The sequence below is a fragment of the Nipponia nippon genome, unplaced genomic scaffold, assembly GCF_047370975.1.
Source record: "Nipponia nippon isolate SJK-2023a ecotype South Korea unplaced genomic scaffold, ASM4737097v1 scaffold_4, whole genome shotgun sequence".
Lineage (NCBI taxonomy): Eukaryota > Metazoa > Chordata > Aves > Pelecaniformes > Threskiornithidae > Nipponia > Nipponia nippon.
Window position 1 is genome coordinate 10244808 of NW_028262358.1, and position 13604 is coordinate 10258411.

A 13604-nucleotide genomic window follows, 5' to 3' on the forward strand; every position below is an offset into this window, starting at 1 on the left:
TTTCTGGAGGTTTTGGGGAAAAGGTTTGCTGTATCACATTTAAGAACGAAGATCCTGCGTTGAAATATCTCCCACCAGAAGGGATTCAGGGCGTTTGGAACAAATATATGTATTGTGGGAGCAAACTGAGTAGCATTTGAAAGGTATTTCACCCTAAAGAGCCGAGAGAGGGTCAGGCACCCAGCACACCTCCGCAGCAGCAGCAGCAGCACTGAAGCTGCTTTTCCAGTGCTGAAGCTGCTTTTCCAGCACGGGTGCCAAAATAGAAAAGCTCTTGCAGGTCAGGCCACGAGAAGCAGCACCGTAAGGCGTCTGGGTGAAGGATAACTGAGCCTCCCTCCAGCTTCAGCAGCAACATTAAACTGTGGTGGGAAGCGTGCACGTCAGCTGATGGCTCTATTTCTCCTGCCGTATGAACTCAAAGCTGCCTCCAACGTATTCAAACTCCTTTTCCCCCCTTTTTTTCCCCCTCTGATAATTGACCCCACCGTTTACTCAATCATTTTGGGTAGGGGGAAGTGATGAATGTTGCTGAGTGCCAGTTTTTTTGGTGCAAGATGAATAACCCCAAGGAGCAACTTACATCGAGTCCCAGGCTCCTGTCAGCCCTATAATTGATGATGTTTTCACTGTAAGGGGTGGGGACTGGGACACATTAAGGCTCAACGGAGTGAATTGACTCAGCAACTATGCCTTTTACCACGGCTTCTAATAAGGATAAACTGATTACTGCCAAATGTACTTTAACATCACAGGGAAGAGGGAAAAAAATAAATCGATCTGCTCAAAGGGAATAAATACCATACCAGAAATTTTTTTAAAAGTCAACTTTTATATTCAAAAACCTAGAAGCATGTTTCAGCAGCATGTTGCTGCTTCTTTCCAAGTTGCCATTTGCTGCTAAACCAAAAATGAGTTTGCAGCCTTAAAATGCATCCTAAACGCTGCTAAACGCTTGCTACAAAGCCAACGTATCTTTTTTCTAATCTCAGTCTCAAATGACTTCGATAACAAAGATGTGCACGGCGATGCTCACGCTGTATTTCATATGCCGACTTCATGTCGGCATCTTTTTATGGCGACTGGGAGAGCGGATGCTCCGCTGCTGCACCAGGAGGTGGAGAAGGCAAGCGGGTGGCCGCCCAGGTTGCCAGGGGTGACTATGGAGCCGACAGCCCTGGGATCCAGCAAAACCCGTCCTGACTGATGGCTTCTGGGTTCCCGCTGACCTTTGATCCCTCCTGGTTTGGCCGGGAACAAAAGAGCCCGTTCACCGGGGCCCCTTGCATGCATATTTAATGCAAGCGGTCATCACCTAAACGCTGATTAATATGTTTGCTTTACGTGCAGCAGGAGGAGGACCACGGCCATCCCGTGCTGCCACACAGGTAAGTGCCAGGCTGTAAAACCAGAATATATCCTAGCTTGTGTGTCGCACAAAATAAATCAAGGAAATCCACTGTGAGGGACATAAAAATGACTAAAACAGGTAAAGACAATTTTTGTCACCAACGCAAGAAGCTGCTGAGGCTGGTGACGGCGCCAGGAGCGATTTCCCTGTGTACCTGAAAACCTGCGTGGAATTTCTGTCATTAGAGATTTGGTGCTGCTCTGACACCGAGGGCCATCAGCAGCTCGAACATGCTGTCGCAAAGATGCTGCTGGCTACGGCAACCATGGAGGATGCTGTCCGACCCTCAGTGGCAACTTTCATCGCCGCATATTGTCACCATAGCAATGAAGCTGGATGCGGGCAAATGACAAGGGTCTGTCATCACTCAGCCCTGGCCTGACAGCCTTCAGCACCAGTCGCTCTCATCCAGCCTCAATACGCAAATATGTCCTCAACAGGCCCAAAAGTAATAATCTGCCCTTCTGCAATGTCATCATTTCACCAGTGCTCCCAGTAGCAGTGTGCAGCCCTTATACCCCGTGGAGATGCTTTGTTTTATTCCCCAGCAAATTTTTGTGCTTTAGAAAAAAGGAAGAGAAAAGCGAGGGAAGGGGGAACCAGAAAGGAGACAGTGGTACCCAAACTTCAAATATCAGAGATGATCAAGAAACAAACCAAAAAAAAAAAAGGAAAGGAAAAAAATATCTGTTACACAAATGGCAGAAAAACATGCAAATTAATGTTTGAAAGGAATACGATGACGCTTTCCATGCAAGGGCTTCAGCAAGGAATAGGAATGTTATTGTGAAAGTCTCAAGCTCCCTTTAATATTAAACACAGGAGTTGTATATAAAATGCATCCGCCGCTCCCATCACAGAAACAGGCGTTTGGGGTGAAATCAGGATAACTGGCAAGGTATGCCGGGCTGTCACCAACAGCAAACATGGCAAACACACTGCTCTGCCTTCACGCCAACACCAAAATCAGGGGTCCCAGCTATTTTCACGGTCCTCCTGCCAGAGATGCCACAAAGAGACAATTAACTTTGTCTACTTCCCCGGTGCCTTGGTGGAAGCAGGGTGAGAAATGACAGAAATCAGAGGTGGCAAACACTATCTCATGTAGAGCTTGTCTGCCTGGTTGGATTAATCATAACGTCTCTATTTTCAGAGAATTTCTGTGCGGGGTCAGTCTTTACTCATCCCACCCATGCAAAGTCGCCCCTTCCAATCACGGCGCGTGCAGAAGATGGTAAGAAAGATTTGACTTGGTGGTTACCTTACTTAGCTCATCTCGACCACGCACTTCGTATTTTACTTTGTGTTTAGTCATACAGAATAACCTGATTTAACAGCGCGATCCTACGTATCACACAAGCCCTCTCACCATTTAGAAAGCCGCCTTTTAATGATATTTAATTTAGACTCGCTTATATGCTACATTTGCTAGTGAACACATTGGCTACAAGGCTCTTATTTAACACATTCGCCGTGCCCCCGTAGCGTGCAACACGCTCGCCGGTCCGCGGCAGCCCTGAAAAGACAATTCACTGCTTGAACATTTTTAAACCTGATTTACCGTTCCAGAGAAACAACTACGCAACTAATCTTCCAGGACAAATGTAACGCCAAAGAACAACTAAACTGAAACGTATAAATTCCATATATACTTAAAAATATTATTGTCTGTAATCTAATATAACAATATTTCTAGGCCTATAACCTTGCACGCAGAGGCAATTTCCCAAGCATTAATACTTAAATGGGTCATATGCACCACATCTGTCATTCTGTCCTGAAGTCTATGAGGCACAACCAAGACTCTGCAAGCCTATTGATTTTTCTAGCATTTGCTTTAATTTACTTAACCATTGAGAAATCCATCAGTACATAAAGGGCAACTGTCCATTACTGCCTCATTTGCAGACATTCTTTCCCCTCATTTTTTTTGGTAAATATTTCCCCTTAAATCGCTGTGTGTTTACAGTGGAAAAACGAATCCGGAAAGTGCTCACACCTGTTTCTGTTCAGTAACTGCTGCACTGAGGTATATGTAATGTGCTTAAAGATAGAATAAATATCTAGACATTATTACATCTGTGTGCAAAGGGTGGTAAATTAGATCCTAATTACATTAACAGGGATTCTGCCTCCCAGCTTAAATTTTACATGAGCACTCTGTAAAAATCCAAAAGCTCTGCTGTGGTTTCTTTACGAGCTGGTGATTACAGCTACTTCCTATGCGGTCACTAAATATTCTGTTTACAAATAAATGAAGAAGCTTTGAGCCAACTTGCCAGGGTAATAATCCATGTTTTTTTTTTTCCCCCCAGCAAACCTTTACCACATAAGCATGGCAACAATCAGAAGCCCTGGCTTCATCTAATTACTCTATCACATAATTTCACAAATTGCCTTTTCACTGGGGAGCCAAGTGCAAAACACGCTCACAGTGGGATTTCAGGCAGCAGCTTTCATTTACTACTCATTTCTTGTTAAATTAAACACAAAAACACCAGTTGTGCGAAAGAAGTCAAAAAGAATGCTTGCAAATGAGCCAGACAAGTGTATCTTATATTTATACCATTCGCACAAAATAGCTCATTGGCAAGCTGGATTTTTAATGGCACCATTATCGCCTTTAACCCTTTTAAAGCCTGGCGCGAGGCTGGTAACCAGATCATCCTGACCAAACTCAATCCCGGTGAAACGGCATCCGGCAGCACATCAGCCTTATTAGCCAACATGGCATCCTTTAGTTAATAACGAGCAAGACAAGGCACCAACCACCGGCATGCCCCGACTTCGCCTCCACGCAACCCCTCCGGCTTCCAGGGGGTTTAACGGGGAACAACCCAGGGCAGAATTTGGCCCACGAATTCCCGGGTATTACACCCACCTAATACGAGGGAGGGACGGTCCTACAAATGGAGTGGGATTTGTAAGAGTAATCCCTATTTCACCCCAGTACGGCCCTCCGAGATGCAGGGGAACCAGCGGGACTCAGGAGCAGAGGGACCTGGAGGGCCAGACCTCTGCTAATTATCCAAGCACTAACAAGGCAGGATTTTAAGCTGCCACCGAGGAACACAAATTATTTTGAAAATAATTGCAGCCAGTGTAACATCGCTGGTGGAAGTGAACCTGAGGTTACGCGGCTCTAAGATGACATTTTTTACATCAACAAGTACAAAACTAAAACACGGCCATTAGTAATTAAAGCTGTTCCCTTTGTAGCACCAGAGCCAGTAGGTCAGGTACCGTTTTACATCAGAAACCAGGCCTTGATGGCTGTAGATTTGCCAGCATTATCTGCACAGGGAGAGAAGAAAAAACATTAGCAGCAGCTGTCTGTGTGCCTCAACATTGAAAATCCTATTCATACAGACAGGTGGAGTAATTTAAAAGCCAATGTGGTGCAATTTTGATGCAACTAATGCCACTGTTTACTAAAACGCCGCCATTACTGCTGTTTATGAAAACATTACTAAAATTGCATTTTGTTCATAAGAATCCTAAGATTCTGGTTATTACCAGCTTCGAAATTATTCTGCCCCCAACTGCAGCTTACAACCCTCTGGGGTTTACAACCTGCTGCACCGATGGACCCACACTTGGGTTTCGACAACAAAATCAAGGGTTTATCCTCTTTGCCATTCCCACGCAAGCACAGTGCAACTCCCGGATCAGCACAAAGTTCCCAGCAAATAAGTAGAGTTCTGCCAACGAATCTACTGATTAGCAAGATTCATCTAATATGCATTTACCTTCCCAAAAATATCACCTAGGGACTGCAAAAGCTCTGGTTGACATGAATACAGGTTGTCTAGGAAGAAGAGTTTCCCTTCAAAGTTGACTTTAGGTAATGAATAGAGCAAGCCACCTAAGGCAGAATCCCACCATTTCCCCTCTGAGTTCAAAGAAAGTCCTTGAAAAACATATTTATATCATGAACAGACCCTTGGTTTTACTAGTGTGACTCAAGTGACACTTTAGTGTCACTAACGTGACTACCTCCCTTTTTTGCATCACTGGTACAGAGCATCATAGTGGAAATAAGGTTTTCTTTGTTGTTGTTTTTTTTTTTAAATATATTTCCAAAATATCTTATGCTGTACAGGTTGGATTAGAAAAGGTCAACCAGCAGCCAAGAAAGGAATATTCAAGCTATACCTAAAATCTGAGAACTATTTTCTGGGCAGAAGTTTCTGGTTCATAAAGCAGAAGATGCAGTGGTAAGTCTCCCAGACTTTGCCTTATTAAAATGATGGCCCACCACTGAAGTGAAACGAGTACTCTGCTAAATACTATGGGTCTAAATCAGGCAATGATGCAAAAGGCGAGGTAAATTAGATAACTACATATTAACTTAAACTCTTTTCTGCCTACTTACCTTCTCTCTACACATATATTTAGCATTGCTGTAGCTTACAGGGTGAGAAGCTGGAAGTGCAAAGGTGAGTCTGATCAATATGCTTGTTCGTATATTGAAAAATGGATGCTCAGCTGAGCATTTTGGGGGAAAGGATGGCATTGTCCATGGAAATTTTAAACTTTCCATCAACAAAAAAAATTCCCTTCCACAAGAAAAGTTTTCTGTGGGTAATTCTGATGGGTAGACGGTGAACATAACTGGTTAGTATTAGGAATTAGGGCTCCTTGAATACATGCAACGAGAAAAAAACATGTAAGCTGTAACAGCGCCGGTTCTGTTTAGCTGAAGGTAAATGCAGGAGAAGGGAAACAAAAATTTTCAAGTGGGTAAAAAACCAACTCACTTCTCATGCCTGTCTTGGAGCAACACACAGAACTATATTCACAGCAATATCACTGTTTCGGTTCATTCAGACAAGGGTTAAGTTCATGCAAACAGATGTAGGATACTCTATGCCAGAGGAAGGGAATGCATCTTACACAACTTGATGTACCACTTCCAAATGTGACCCTATTTGAAAGGCAGCTTATCTTACACCGCAGATTAACACATCTCATCAGATATGCGCCCAACTGGTTTGGTGCCTCACATTTTGGCACTTTACCTGATCTGATTAAGTCACTCACTAGCTTACACTGGTGCGCTGTGAAACTCCTTCAAGAGTTAGGAGATTGCCAATAAAAAATTAACACTGGCACTTACATATATAAGCATATCTGAGAATCAACAAGGCTCTTTTGTAGCAACTGTGTTAGAGGACAAGCTAAACAAACAACTAATAATGAACAACTGAGCCCATGAACTTATCCTCATTTCCTGCTCACCAACTGCTTGCCAAGATACTGTTGTTGCCTTTCGTGTACTTCATATTGCAAATTATTTGCCAAAATATTTCCGCGGGTACTTCCAGATTTACAAATTGGTGGTCAGATTTTTTCCCTCCACCTCTCCCCCTTCAAAATGTGGTACTTGAATTTCGTACATCTGCTTTGACTGCAGAAAGACAGTACGTCACGTAACACATTTCTGTGCCTTGACTGGAGGAGGCTAATTTAAAAAAATGAAGTTGCACATGCAAAATATCACAGCTGCAAAATCAAAAAGAAAGGAGAGGGTGGAGAAGAAAGCAAAGCATGTACTGTTGACTTAAAAATTCTTATTACTGCAAACATTCTTGCTGGTAAACTCATTTCGCGGAATATTTATGCAAACAAAAAGAGTTCTAGTACAACCAGAGCAAGTGTAATTTAACATCTGAATTAATGTTTATCATGTTTCAACTTTTCAGTATTCCCTCGCTTCTACTCAGATGTGAAATTCTTCTGGTGTGTAAATACTAATGTGTTTCAGCAGCTTCCAAATAATTCAAATTCTTTAATGTGCTAGTGGCTTCCACATCAGCACAACAGTGCCTTCAAGGTGGAAACTGGGGGAAACTGGGAAAAAGATAAGATAGCCCTTTGGGAATAGACTCTCTCTCTAAAACCTAGCCCAGGCTGTTGGCTACCTTCTGATTTCAACCAAAATACATCTCTGGACCACTGCTGTTCCCGAGACCTGAGAGGAGCCCAGGATGAGATGTCTCGTACCACATAGTTTAAGATAACGTGATGGTTGTCTTCATCAGAAATGAGACTGAATCATAGATATGAAAAAAAACAGATGTTGTAACTACACCACTCTTCTGAACCAACAGACTAAAGCACCCTGTATTTTTCCTTTCTAGTCTAAAACCAAAGGTTTCTAGCACAGCTCAGTGCTGGCAACTTAATCTATAGGACAGCGCGAGATCTCAGTACATGAGACGTGCTTTCCAAGAAATCATGAAACTGGATCAACAGCAGCATTGCCAAGGGCACCCCCCCAAAACCAACAGTTTTCTTTAAAAATGGCAAAATTCACCCACGCTAGAAAATGGACCAACCCTTGGAGGCTGGACAGCAGCTCAAAGCAACAAATTTGAGGAAGATTAAAGAAAATGCTGAAGGTTTTGACAGTCAGTGTCCTCCATCAAACTCTGGGAGGGCTGAAGGGTTAAGAAGTTAATTCAAACCGAGTTACCTAAACCTTGTTTGTCCTCCTTTCTGGAGCTCTCAATTCAATTCTGACAGAGCCTCGGAATAATTATCTTCTGCCGTAATAACATTTCCCATTTTCTCCCGTTGAAGACGACTGCCACAGCACCTCCACCAGCAGAAGGGAGCTGAGAACCCTCATTGCGGGTTACTTGCACCAACCTGAGATGGATGCTTTTGCTCGCTGCTCGGGCAAGTCTTCCCGCTGCCAGGAGCAGGAGGAACCCTGGCTCCCGACTTCCCAGTCTAGGGGATGGCAGTGCACGGGTGACTGAAGGCAAGCTAAAAACACCTGGCTTTTCCCAGGAATTCAGGACAGCTGGCACTAAGAAGTCTTGCAGATGTGGAAGAAAGATTTTTACAGCTTTGCCCACAATAAAACCAAGTGAAAGAGGAGACTTGCGTATTTGGGATAAAGGGGGGGACACCCCCCCCCCCATTCTGAGTCCAATATATGTAAATATGACCCCTGTTATGCAGATGAGCTCCAAGGAGCCCTCTGGCATTTTGCAGAGCAAGTATCGGTTGGTGCAGGATGGAGAGTCATTGTAAGTTGTACTTTCAGGGGGGTTGTTTTGTTTCAATGCTTTCAAATCCTCTCAAGAGGAGAGCAAAGAAAATCCTCGCTGCTTTTAGCCAATTATTTCCCCTTTTTATGTTTTCAGCAGCTTAGTTTTGTACCCATCTGCCCTCTCGCTATACCCCTTTCCAAAACCAGACAAGCATCCCGCATAGGAGTAGGGACAGGGAGCCAAATTAACCCCATGCTCCTCCCAAGGCAATATCTCATAGCCATGGGGGGATGAGAGAGGACTTGAGATCCACTTGCTTTAACCTTAAAAAGTTGCTAGCCTGTAAAATATTCATACATAAACAAAACTTATAGAATTAAGTGGTGTAATAGTATCTTTCTATCAGAATAACATCCTTGAAGTGATGGGGACTATTTTTCTCAGCTAGATGCAGATATAAAGTGCGTCTTTCAAATACCTGCCTCCAATAAATTCTTTTATGCAAATAACAGCTTTGCTAAATAAAGTGCATATTGCTTATTACAAGTTTTCTTGTTTAATAAAATGGCATCAGCTGATCAACAAAGCTTCAAAATCAAGATACATAATAGCAAAAAAACCTTTCACTTTTCCTGCAAAGTCAACATGTTTTAGCTACATCTTTTACGTTCTGCTCAGTCTCCCATTTCAGTAAGATTTAACCTCTTAAGGAAATTGTTTTAAAAGCAGTTAAAAATAATGATTAAATTATGGGATTTACATGAAACAAATCCTTGGCCCATTCATTTTTTAAATCATGGCAATTTGTTTTTTAAAAGGTGTTTGAAGTCCTTGAATCTACCTCTTGGCACCATTAAAAAAAAAAGTAGTTTATAATCCCCTAATGTGCTTAAATAAAGCCTTCAATAGTTTAAATTGTTATTAAACATCTTTTGGGATTATAATTTTATGGCTTTTTTTGCCTGATTAGATGATGAACGTGAAGATCATCAAATACTCATCATATAACAAACCAATTACATCGTATAATCCCCAAAATGAGGTTTGAATCTTAACATTTTAAATTAAGCTGGAGTTAAAGGATGTGGAGAATTCACAATGAGCCAACAAAACATTTGAGAAGAAACCCCCCCGAACTCCCTTCTTCTAGTTTTGAACCAAAAGGTACCATTGCTGGGACAAAAGCATAGTATGGGTTGAATCAGAAACTAATCCTGTTGCCACAATTAAATTCACACAGATCTGGTTGTAGGTAAGATTACTTTTTCCGTTCCCTTCCTCCAAGCTTTTCCCTTTTTTTGCAGTCCCTGCTGAGGGCTATACATTACAGTGAGGAGATCTGCTTGAAGAATGGTGGCGAGATATGATCCCTGAATGTTAAGTGATCCAAGAAATAATTTAAAAAAAAAAAAAAAGGGGGCCTGCAAAATGTTGCTGTGCTGCAGCACACTCTACAATTATCCTTAGAGCAACTTTCTGCAACCCAGCTCCAGCACAGGACTGGTTCACCCCAGTCCCTCCTCAAGATCCTGCCATGGCATTCGATGTTCATCTGATGCCACAAAACCTCCCCTCATTTTTGGCTCAACTTTTATACTTTGGGGATGTCCTCACAGCTTCAGCAAACTATAAGCAGCCTTATTTTTTTTTTTTTCAAACAGTAACAGGACATTCCTTCCACTTCAAATTCATAGCAAAATCCTAAAAACAGATTTCACAAACCTCAAAATTTACAGGCTGGTGTCATAATCTACCATCAAAAATTTCAACAAGCTCCACAGCTGCATTTCACCTAACTAACGGCCAACCTGGGCAGCTCTTCCAACCCAGACATTTAATCAAAATTAAGTCAGAAAAGCAAATAGTTAAAAATAAATCCTGCAAAGTCCTAAGTGTAAGTCTGATCACCGCTTTTGCTATTGTTTTAGCTGATTTTTTTTGTTGTTATTTTTCCAAGGGGAAGATAAAAAAAGGGCAATTTGGATGAATTTATCCCCTGAAGTGTTTCAGAGCATACTGCCTGCATCCGCAGAGGACAGCGCATGCCTACCCTTTGGGCATACGTCAACTCAGTTCTGCACATCAGTCAAAATAACGGGGGGGCTGCAGCGTGACACCGAGTGGGAACTACTGCCCAAACACTTCAACAACCAGAGAGGCTATGGCCTTGCATTTGATTTTTTTTCTTCAATAAAGAAAAAAAGGATTTCCTCCTAAGTGAGAAACAAGAACTAAGGGACAAACCTTAGGAAATGAAGTCAGTACACAGAGGAAGACTTAATACTCTTGGAGATGGAATAACTGCACAGAAGGAATTAAACCAGCCTATACACTTTTAAAAGATTATGTTAGTCCAATATTTATTTTAAATCTTGCCAACCATTAATCATTAGTATGACAGACACAGCAATTACTGTCTATTTTGTTTAATTCCATGCCACTGATGTGTATTAATATTACAATTTTGAGAAAAAGAAATTTGCCTTTGAAAAGGAGGGCTCCCAAATAACACCCCAATTAGGAAGCACCAGCGGTCAAGGGGATGCTGGATTTCGCGCTTAACCGCTGCTTGTTTCTTCCCCGCCATTTTCCAGATGGGAAAGTGAAGGCAGGTTAAGAGCTGGGGGCAAAAGGGAGGTATCGCCTGCCCTGACGTGTCCCCTGCCTGAACAGAACCACCTCCCTATCTCTCCTCGCCTCCCGCTTTAGGGAGGACCTCGTGTCCACCCTAGGGAAAACCAAATTTCACTAATAATAAATAAATAAATGAATGAATGAACGAATGAATGATGTGGGATCTCGTTTCCTCAGCTGACCACCCCTCAGGATGACCTCCCTCCCGCAGCGAGGAGCCCAGCTGGGGACACTATCATGCCAGTGTGTAGGGTTATAAGAGCAGTCATGAGGCCCAGACCCCCTCATTAATGAACTGGAGTCTTAATTCCTCTAGCCTTTCACGCCCCTACTCCTCAGCTCTGATTGCAGCCATGACTTGGACCTGGGTTTTTTTGCAGAGAGGACAGCACCCCAAGCAGCTTGTCGACATGTTATATTGCTCTAGCGCTAACTGTAGTGTGGACTCTTCCCATGTTATCAACATGCTTTCCTGGAGGACACCTTCCTCCACACACAAGACCCACTGCTCTTCTGGATGCACGAGTTCTCTGGTGCCTTCTCACTCCGGCAAAAGCACTCCCAGCTGAAAGGCGTGCTTGGAAGAGCCTACAATGTTGCCCAGACACGTTTCAATTTCACGACCCCACCTAGGGTCAATTTGAGAGGTCTGTCTCAAGGTCCTAGCTGGAGAAGGTTGGACTGAGTAAACCAATTCTGCTTTACTGAACTGACCAGACAAGCCTGGAGCTATCGATGCTGCTAGAAGAAGAGAAAGCTGCCCTGTAATAAATCTGCATGCTTCATCTGGGTGGGCTGGATCTGTACAGGGGATGGTGGATTTTTAAAGCAAGCTTTAGTTCAGTGCTGCAAAGTAGAAAATGCAGCAGCTTCACTGCATAGGACCTAGGGGGGTTCTTTCTGTATTTGAGCCTTCCAGAAGAAGAGACAACCTTACAAGCAGATGCCCAGATGTTATCTCCCAGGGGCAGCTACCAGCACTGCAGCAAGCTCCGCGGGCACTCTCATCTTCTCTTTTGCACACCGTTACTACACATCAGAAGAGTGAAAAGCCACTCGCACCCTACACCTAATCTAGATGAGACAGTGATAGGGTCCATTCTCTGGTCCTGAGACTGTGCATGAAGCCAGCTGCGGGGCTGGGCCAAGCCCATGTAGCTAAATGCTCAACAGAGAGTGGCTCCTGACATGAGGTCTTTCGGGAATTTCCCCTCCTGTCTTCTACCATGTTCCCAGGAATGGGTTTGGAGGGTGGTAGCTGGCCCAGGCTAAGAGCATGCTGGAGACTGCTCAAGCAGTTTAACAGGATAGACTGTCACGTTCCTGTGCCTGGCCCTGGGTGACGTTTAATTTACTAGCACAAACACAGCAACAGGCCACTTCCAGGAAAAAATATTAATAGTAATATATACTACTTAATTCATAATTCCTCAGCTGGGAATTACGGGGACTGACATGCAGTTGCTTGGTGTCCCCTGGTGTACCTTGTCCTGACTGCAGCGTTTCCAGGGCATCTCCTCAAACCAGAACCTAAACCAGCTGTGTCAGGCTGGTGTGAGCATCGCTGCCGGCACAGCATCCCTGGACCATTTTGGAGGCAGTTGTCCTTACCCTCACATCTACCTGCAGAGAGACACCTGGTGTCAGCTCATCTTGAGTGATGACCTAGAACTGGGGAGCTGCCAAAACCAAAAGGGACCTCAGCCTTTGGAAACAATGCACTGAACGTACCAGGGACAGGGCTAAGGAGCTGGCAAAGCTGGGGCACAGCTGATGTAGAGTCTGCCAGAGAGAGAGGTTAACTTGGAGGTATCTGAGGCCCTCTCCGGCCTCAGAGGAGTAGCGCCCCAGCATGAAGGTTCATTCATAGCAACCCAGGACTGCGCGGGGCAGGATTCCCTGCCTGATCCCCGTGCCGACAAGAGTCCCGGCAGATATCTGGTTTCTTGGCTCAGCGGGGGACGGAGGGGCGATGTGTGTGAGCGCTTCCTCCAGTTTACAAGTATACCCCTGGCAGGGCTCCCACCGGGGCTGGGCAAGCTGGCTGGCTTCTGGTTTCATCCTGACCCTAACTACAGGCAGGGGAGAGAGTCAACCGCTGGGATTAGAGGCGAGAGCCATTCTTCACTACCACCTGCAGACCCCCGGCACCCCTCGGATGGCCCTTATCCTCCTGGCACAGAAAAGCTCAGACAGAAAACCTGGGGCCGAAGGCCCATATCCCCACAGTGGATAAGAACACAGTGACAGACCACCATAATTTGATGAAAAACAAGAATGGCATTAGAAACACTTTTCTAAATGCTAACATTAGGAGGTGTGGTACACAATATAAAGCCTTGAAAGAAGCTCCAGCATCCAGCTTAACCCCGCACACCTGTCCAGAGCTTTGATTTCTAATCCCAGGAATAAAAAAAAATACAGGTAGCCGTGGCAACAGAAATAGCTGTGCATGCCCCCACCCCTTTATAACGTTAAATACAGGGGTAACTTACACTCTGGGAATGAGAACGTCTCAAAGAAAAAAATTATACTTTGCTATTAAACCAGATACA

General features: G+C 43.9%; 1 protein-coding gene across 8 annotated transcripts in view; it reads right to left on the minus strand.

Moving 5' to 3' along the window:
* The window catches only part of MEIS1 (Meis homeobox 1), a 234056-nt gene that overhangs the window by 38076 nt on the left and 182376 nt on the right, over positions 1-13604 (minus strand). The gene's annotated exons all lie outside the window — the stretch shown is intronic.